At 38.7% G+C, this 9146-nt stretch overlaps 1 pseudogene; it reads left to right on the forward strand.

The window, feature by feature from the left end:
• Positions 1-3700: 3700 nt before the first annotated feature.
• On the forward strand, positions 3701-8416 carry LOC113609090 (uncharacterized; annotated as a pseudogene).
• Positions 8417-9146: the final 730 nt, after the last annotated feature.

A 9146-nucleotide genomic window follows, 5' to 3' on the forward strand; every position in this document is an offset into this window, starting at 1 on the left:
TATACACACACATATAGTCCTAAGGATGCTACCAAAAAACATTAAAACTAGTAAACAAATTTAGTAAAGTTGTCCAATATAAAAGTAATACACAAAAACCTGTTGTTTCTATATAAATAGCTATCAGAAAGAGAAATTAAGGAATAACAATCCCATTTACAATTCCATTAGAAAGAATAAAATACCTAGGAATAAATTCAACCAAGGAGGTAAGACTTATACTCTGAAAACTGTAAGACATTGATGAAAGAAACTGAAGATGACAAAAATAAATGGAAATATATACCAAGCTTATGGATTGGAAGAATTAATATTGTTAAAATGACCAAACTACACAAGTCAGTGCAATACCTATCAAAATACCAAAGACATTTTTCACAGTAGTAGAAAAAATATTTCTAAAATTGATGTGGAAACACAAAAGACCTTGAAAAACCAAAGCAATCTTAACAAAGAAGAACGAAGCTGGCAGGCATCATGTGCCCTGATTTCAAACTATACTACAAAGATACAGTGATCGATACTGGTATAAAAACAGATGCATAGTATAATGGATCAAAATAGAGAGCCCCAAAACAAACCCACATATATATGGTCAAATAATCTACAACAAAGAAGGCAATAATATACAATGGGGAAAAGACAGCCTTTTTAATAATGGGTTTGGGAGAACTGGATAGCTACTCACAAAAGAATCAAATTGGACTACCTTCTCACAAGCTGGACTACCTTCTCACAAAACTAAACTCAAAATATATTAAAGACTTAAATGTAAGACCTGAAACAATAAAACTCCTAGAAAAAAACCAGAGACAATATGCTCTTTGACATTGATCTTAGCAAAATTTTAGGGGTGTCTTTCTCCTCAGGCAAGGGAAACAGAAGCAAAAATAAACAAATGGGACTACATAAAATTAAAAACCTTTTGTACAGCAAAGGGAACTTTCAACAAAACAAAAAAACAGCATAGTGGATGGGAGAAGATATTTACTAATGATGCATCTCTTAAGGGGTTAATATCTAAAACATACAAAGAATACCTACGACTCATCAAATAAACAAACAACCCAATTAAAATGGGCAGAGGACATGAATAGACTTTTTTCCAAAGAAGTCATACAGATGGTCAACAGACACTTGAAAAGATCCTCAACATCACTGGTCATCAGGGAAATGTAAATCAAAAGAACAATGAGATACCACCTCACACTTGTCAGAACGGCTATCATCTAAAAGACAACAAATAACAAGAGTTGGCGAGGATGTGGAGGAAAAGGAACCCTCATGCACTGTTGGTGGGAATGTAAATTGGTATAGCCACTATGGAAAACAATATGGAGCTTCCTCAAAAAATTAAAAATAGAAGTGCTCTATGATCCAGCAATTTCACTTCTAGGTATTTACCTGAAGAAAACAATAACACTAATTCAAAAAGATAGATGCATCTCAATGTTCATTGCAGCATTATTTACAATAGCCAAGATAGGAAAGCAACCTAAGTGTACACTGATAGATGAGTGAATAATGGATATATTTTATATGTATATATAAAATGGAATATTACTCAGCCATAAAAAATAATGAAACCTTGCCATTTGCAACAACATGGATGGTCTAGAGGGTATTATGCTAAGTAAAATAAGTTAGACAGAGAAAGACAAATACTGCATGATCTCACTTATATGTGGAATCTAAAAAACAAAACAAACCAAACAAAGCAAAAATAGATTCATAGATACAAAGAACAAACAAACAGGTGGTTTCCAGAGAGGAGCGGGTGGAAACTATTGAACGTGATTAAGAGGCACAAACTTCCTGTTATAAAATAAAAGCCATGAAGATGTAATATACAGCATAAGGAATATGGTCAATAATATTGTAATAACTTGGTATGTGGACAGACAGTTACTAGACTTATCATGGTGATCATTTTACAATGTATGTGAATGTCAAGTCACTATGTAGTACACATGAAAATAACATAATATTGTATATCAACTATGTTTCAATTTTATAAACTACATAAAGTGAATCTAGTAAAACAGAAGATTTAAATAAAACCTGCAATCTGTTATCATAACACCTAAAATGTCCAAGATTCAATAGAAAATCACTCATCATACTAAAAAACAGGAAAATCACAGCCTGAAAAAATAATGAACAGAGGACAACATGCAGTTGATTCAGCTGTTGGAATTATCTAGTGAATATTTGAAAGCAAAAATCATAAAAATGCTTAAATGGGAAATTATAAATATTCTTTGAATAAAGGGAAAAAAATAGAAAACCTTAGCAAAGAAATAGATTTGAGATATAGAGCAAAACAGAATTTATAGAACTGAAAGTACATTAACTGAATTAAAAACTCACTGCATAAGCTCAACAGTAGATTCGAGATGGAAAAGAAAAGAATAAGTGAACTTGAAAATAGAACAATGGAATTTAACCAACATGAACAACAGAAAGAAGATAGAATGCAAAAAAGAAAAAAAAATGAACAGAGCCTTAGTGTCCTGTGGGATAATAACAAAAGATCTGATTAGAGTCCCAGAACAGAAGGAGAAAGAGAATGAAGCTTAGATAGTATTAAAAAAAAATACTGGCTGAAAACTTTCCAGATTTGATAAAATAACATTATGGTCAATTTCATGTGTTAACTTGACTGGATCATGGAATGCCCAGATTTTTGGCTAAACAGAATTTCTAGCTATATCTGTGAGGGTGATTCCAGAGGAGGTATGCATTTGAATTGGTAGACTGAGTAAAGCAGATTGCTTTCCCCAGTGTAGGTGGGCTTTATCCAATACATTAAGGGCCTGAATAGAATTAAAAAAAAAAAGTAGAAGAGAGAATTTGCCTCTCTGACTCCTTGAGCTATGATAGAAGTCTTCTGCCCTCACACTGGGAAGTACACCATCCTCTCCCCTAGTTATCAGGCCTTCAGGCAGATTAAACTTACACCACCAGCTTTCCTGGGTCTCCAATTTGCAGATGGCAGATCATGAGACTTCTCCATCTCCATAATCATGTGAGGCAATTCCTCATATTAAATCTATTTATAATATATATCCTGCTGGTTCTATTTCTCTGGAAAACTCTAACTAATACATATTTTAGTACTGAGAATGGTTTTAGAGGAATAGAATATGTTAAGGATGAGTTTTCTAAATTGGTTTCAGTGTTTCTGGAGTTGGCTCTCTAATATGATTAGATTTAAAGATGTTAATGATTCTATTTTCAGTAGTAAAGAGGGCACTGATAGTCCATGATGTTACCTGGAGATAGAGATAGGTAAAATATCTGCATTGGATATTTCTAATAAAACATAAGAGACAAGGAATGAATGACTGCATATATGTTACTTTAGAACATTTTTAGAAAACTAATGAATATAATGAGGTAGGCTGGTTGTCCCTAATGTCACTGGCAAAGTGGTGCAAGAAAAGGATGAGCTCAGGGACTCAAATTCCCAGCTCAATTGCCATATTAATAATCTGAAAACTTCCAAATGTGCCCTGAAGGAGACTCTTAGCTCCTGTAACCACAGAGATAAGATTGCTGAAAATCAAACACAGAATCTCATTCTGAGACTGGCTGAATGACAATGCAACCTGAACTCTTATCTTCACAGGATGTCTACTTTTAAAGTAAGAGCACTGACTAGCACTGACTGGGAAAGAATGGGATCCTGTAAGTTGAGATGGGAATGCATGAGAAGACCTTGATGACTGAGCTGCTAAATTCTGATGAGTCTTCTTTTGCTGTGGAAGAGGCCTATCCATACCCAGTGGAAGCAGCCTCACCGCCAATGATGGTGGCTTCCCCACTCCCAGTGGTAGTGGCTCCTCCACCCCTATCTGAGGGGATAAGTCCCGTATTGCCTGAGAAAACTCTAATAGCCTCACCTGGGGCAGCTGCCATGCAAGAAAAGGCTGATTCTCCTCAGGAGTCACCCCCATCACCTCCCTTTGCTTCTAGACTCAAGTCCCATCAGGCCCCTAAAGGTGAGATAAAAAATGTGACCCATGAAGAATTGTACTACACTCCAAAAAAACTACTTAAGTTTTCTAATTTACACAGACAGAAAACCAGGGAACATGTGTGGAAATGGCTACTAAGGGTGTGGAATAATGGTGGAAGGAACATAAAGTTGAGTCAGGACAAATTTATTGATATAGACTCACCAAGCAGAGATTCTGCATTTAATGTTGCAGCTCAGGGAGGGAGACAGGGCTCTAACAGTCTGGTGGGTTGGTTGGTTGGTTCATTGACTGAAACATGGATCAAAAGTTGCCCACAGTGAGCGAACTGGACATACTCGACCTGCATTTCTGGTTTAATGTAGAGAAAGGGATTCAAAGGCTTAGGGAGACTGTAAAATCCATATTACAATGTTTTTTCCATTTAGGACCTATTCACCCACACTGGGAGGGTCCAGAAGACATACTTTTAAGCAGTACTGTGAGAAATAAACTTTTGAGAAAAGCAGCATCACTGAGGAGCTATTTATTCTCTTCTTTGTAGGTCAGACCTCACAGTGAGAACAGTAGTCACTGAATTGAGAAACCTAAATGCAATGGGAGTAATTGGATCTTGATGTGATAGGGGTCCAAGTGTCAGCATTCAATTACTAAAGACAAGGTAGACATAATTACCATAATGGACAGCAGATTCAGAGCAGTAATCAGAATAGTCTGGCTCATGCATACCTATGATGTTGGTTGCTTGATCATGGTGTTCCTAGAATGAAATAGATGGGAAACCTACTAAATTCTTACTTGATATGTATAAACAGAGAAGTTCTAGGTCAAGAAAACAAAAGTCTAACCTAAATCATTGAAACAGAGTCACAGTCCCTCTTTCAATTCCTGGACTTGATTGTAGTTTACAAACTCAGAATCCCTTGAATGAGGGAGAGGCTGAACAGCCTTGAGGAAGGACCTGGTACATTACCGAAAATTTATGCTACTATTCCTTTTCCCAACCTTCCCCATAGGGACCTACGGCCTTATATCACAGTAACTGTGCACTGGGAAAAAAAGAACAAATCAGATCTTTGGGGGACAACTGGACACTGGCTTTGAACAAACACTAATTCCAAAACGTCACTGTGGGCCACCAGTCAGAGTAGAGGATTATGGAGGTCAGGTCATCAATGGAGTTTTAACTCAGGTCCATCTCACAAGGACCCAGTAGGTCCAAAAATCCATCCTGTGGTTATTTCCCCAGTTCTGGAATGCATAAAATGGAATACATACATGCACATTCAGCAGCTGGCAGAATCCCCACATTGATTCCCGGACCTCTAGAGTTAGGGAAATGATGGGAAAGGCTAAGCGGAAGCCAGTAGAACTGTCTCTACCTAGGACAATAGTAAATCAAAAGCAATACCACATTACCAGAGGGATAGCAGATATTAGTGCCACCATCAAGGACTTGAAAAATGCAGAGGTGGTGATTCCCAAAACATCCTAATTCAACTCACCTATCCAGCCTGTGCAGAAGACAGATGGGTTTTAGAGAATGAAAGTGGATTATCATACACTTAATCAGGAGATGGTTCCAATTTCAGCTGCTAAACCAGATGTGATTCCATTGCTTGAGCAAATTAACACATCTCCTGGTACCTAACATGCGGCTATTGGTCTGGCAAATGATTTTTTTTTCTACATCTGTTAATAAGGACCACCAGAAATAATTTGCTTTCAGCTGGCAAGACAAGCAGTATACCTTCACCATCCTAGCTCAGGGGTATATAACCTCTCCAGCCTTATGTCATAATTTGGTTCACAGGGATCTTGATCGCCTTCATTTCCACAAAATTTGTGGAAATTTTTTGATGAAATTATGAAGATTGGACCTAGTAAGACATAGCTACTACTCTAGACTTATTGGTAGGACCTTTGCCTGCTAGACAGTGAGAAAGAAACCCAACAACAATTCAGGGGCATTCTACTTTAGTGAAATTTGAAGAGGTCCAGTGGTGTGAGACATGTCAAGATATCTCTTCTAAAGTTAAGGGTAAGTATTTTATCTGGTCCTTCCTATAAGCAAAAAGAGGCACATTGCCTAGTGGGCCTCTTTGAATTTTGAAGGTAACATACTCCTCATTTTGGTATGGTACTCTGGCTCATTTACCAAGTGTCTCAAATAGCTACTAGCTTTGAGTGGGGCTCAGAGTAACAGAAAGCTTTGCAACTTGCCCAGCCTGCTATGCAAGCTGCTTTGCCACTTGGGACCCATGACCCAGAAGATCCAATGGTGCTTGAATTGTCAGTGGCACATAGGGAAGCTGTATGGAGTCTATGTCATGTCCTTATAGGTGAACTGCAGTGCAGGCCCTCAGAATTTTTGAGCCTAGCCCTGTAATCCATTGTAGATCACTACTCCCCTTTTGAGAAAGAACTCTTGGCCTGCTACTGGGCCTCAGTAGAAATTGAACATTTAACCATGGGCCACCAAGTTATCTTGCAACTGGAACTGACCATCATGAAATACGTATTATCTGAACCACCAAGCAATAAAGTGGGCAGGCAAAGCAGCACTGCATCATCAAATATAAGTGGAATATACGAGACTGGACTTGAAGAGCCCTGAAAGTACAAGTAAGTTTCACGGAGATGTTGTCCAAATGCTCATTATCCCCACTCCTGTTACACTATCTTTTCCTTCCCAGCCAGTACCTATAGCCTCATGGGGAGTTCCCTATGATCAGTTGACAGAGGAAGAGAAATCTCAGGCCTAGTTTACAGAAGGATCCACAAGATATGCAGGTACCACCTAGAAGTGGACAGCTGCAGCACTACTGTCCCTTTGTGAGACATCCCTGAAAGATAGTGGTGAAGGGAAGTCCTCCCAGTGAGCAGAACTTGGAGTTGCACACCTGTTTGTTCACTTTGCTTGAAAGGAAAAAATAGCTTAAGTGCAATTATATACCGATTCATAGATGTGGCTAATGGTTTGGCTTAATGGTCAGGAACTTGGAAAGAACATGTTTAGAAAATTGGTGATAAGAAAAATTGGGGATAGAAGTCTGTGGATATGTCTCTCTGAATGGGCAAAAAAATGTGAATATATTTGTGTCCCATATGAATGCTCACCAAAGGGTGAACTCTGCAGAGGAGGAATTTAACAATCAAGTGGATAGAATTACCCATTCTGTAGGTACCAGTTACCTTCTTTGCCCAGCCACCTATGTCATTGTGCAATAGGTTCATGAACAAAAGTGGCCATCGTGGCAGGGATGGGGGTTATGCATGGGCTCAGCAGCACAGACTTCGACTCATCAACTTGGTTAAGGCTATTGCTGAGTGCCCAACCTGCCAGCAGCAGAGATCAACACTGAGTGCCTGATATGGCACCAGTCCCCAGGGTACTCAGCCAGTTACATGGAAGCAGGCTGATTATACAGAACTGCTGTCATCATTTAAGGGACACTGTTTTGTTCTTACTGGAATAAACACTTATCTGGATATGGATTTGCCTTCCTGTATGCAATGCCTCTGCCAGCACTACCATCTGAGGACATATAGAATGCCATATTCACTGTCATGGTAATTCAATAAAGCATTCTTTCTGATCAAGGAACTCACTTCACAGCAAACGAAGTACAACAATGGACCCATGCTTATGTAATTCACTAGTCTTACCATGCATGTTTCCCGCCATTCTGAAGAAGCTGGTTTGACAAAACAATGGAATTGCCTTCTGAAGACTCAGTTACAGCACCAGCTCAATGACAATACCTTGCAGGGCTTGGGAAAGGCATCTTATATATGGTCCTTATGTGGCTGAACCACACTGAGTCCATTTTATTAGCTCCATATTAGGCCTGCAGTCCTACCCTTCCCCTTAATGCATGGCTAAAACTTTAGCTTACTCACAAAGAATGTGCCAAAGTGAGATAAGTTCCCTATAAACTTTTATCCTTGCCTTCATCAGATATGAAAAGTAGAAGAATGCCTTTTGCTGATGCAAATGGTTAATGGTCATGAGACCCACAGGGGGAGGAAAAACATCCAGTTCTCAACAGTGTGGGCATCCTTTTCCCTTGGTAGTCTGATTCTACTTTTAGCTTTAGCCCCTTTAAATCTCCCTGTACTCCTTTTGGCGGTACAGAGTGCAGCTGCTAATGCCTCTGGGATCATTGTCCACCTGATCCTGCCTATATGTAAGTTACACACAATAAACATCATAATTGCACTTTATGGAGTTACCTGCTTCATTTTTTGGTCTTAAAGTTCCTTCTCAATTCAGAGGATATTATTCAATATCTCTACCTCCCAACACTGCTGTTTCTCCCATAGCCAGGATTCATGGATCCAGGAAACATAGGGTGGAAATGGAAATGGCATCACTCACTATTACCCCCACTGACCCATTAGAAAATTTTTTGCTTCCTATTCCTATGACCTAACACTCTGGTGGCCTAGGGGTCTTAGTTCTAGAGAAAGAAATAATTCCACCAAGAGACACAACAATGATTCCATTCACCTGGATGTTAATACTGCTGCCTGGCCACTGTGGGCTCCTCATGCCTCTGAAGCAATAGGCAAAGAAGGGAGTTATAGTGTGGGCTGAGATGATTGATCCTGCTACCAAGGGGAAATTAGACTTTTCTGCTCCACAGTGGAGGTAAGTAAGAGTATGTCTGGAAAACAGATAGGGTGTCTCTCAGTATTACCATGTCCTGTGATTAAGGTCAATGGGAAATTATAGTAACCCAATCCAGGTAGGACTACTAATGGCCCAGACACTTCAGGAATGAAATCTTGAGTTATCCCACCAGCTAAAGAAGAACAACCAACTGAGGTGCTTGCTAAAGGCAAATGGAATACAGAATGGGTAGTAGAAGACAATTACAAATACCAGCTATGACCAGTGACTAGCTTCAGAAATAGAAATATAATTCTCATGAGTATTTCCTCCTTGTTTTGTTATGAATATTTTTGTGTATATGTGTATGTACAAGTGTGTTAACACATATACTTTTCTTCCCTCTCTCGTTCTCTTATCATAAAATATATGTTGACTTTATATATCATAGTATTTAAGTATTGTTAATTTTACATCACAGTATTTAAGTTATGGGATATCAAGTAGAAGAATAAACATCACTCAAGAACTTTACCTCCTCTTCTGGGGCA

This window comes from Aethalodelphis obliquidens, unplaced genomic scaffold (genome assembly GCF_003676395.1).
Source record: "Aethalodelphis obliquidens isolate GAN/ISIS:26980383/991018 unplaced genomic scaffold, ASM367639v1 scaffold54, whole genome shotgun sequence".
NCBI classification, from domain to species: Eukaryota; Metazoa; Chordata; class Mammalia; order Artiodactyla; family Delphinidae; genus Aethalodelphis; species Aethalodelphis obliquidens.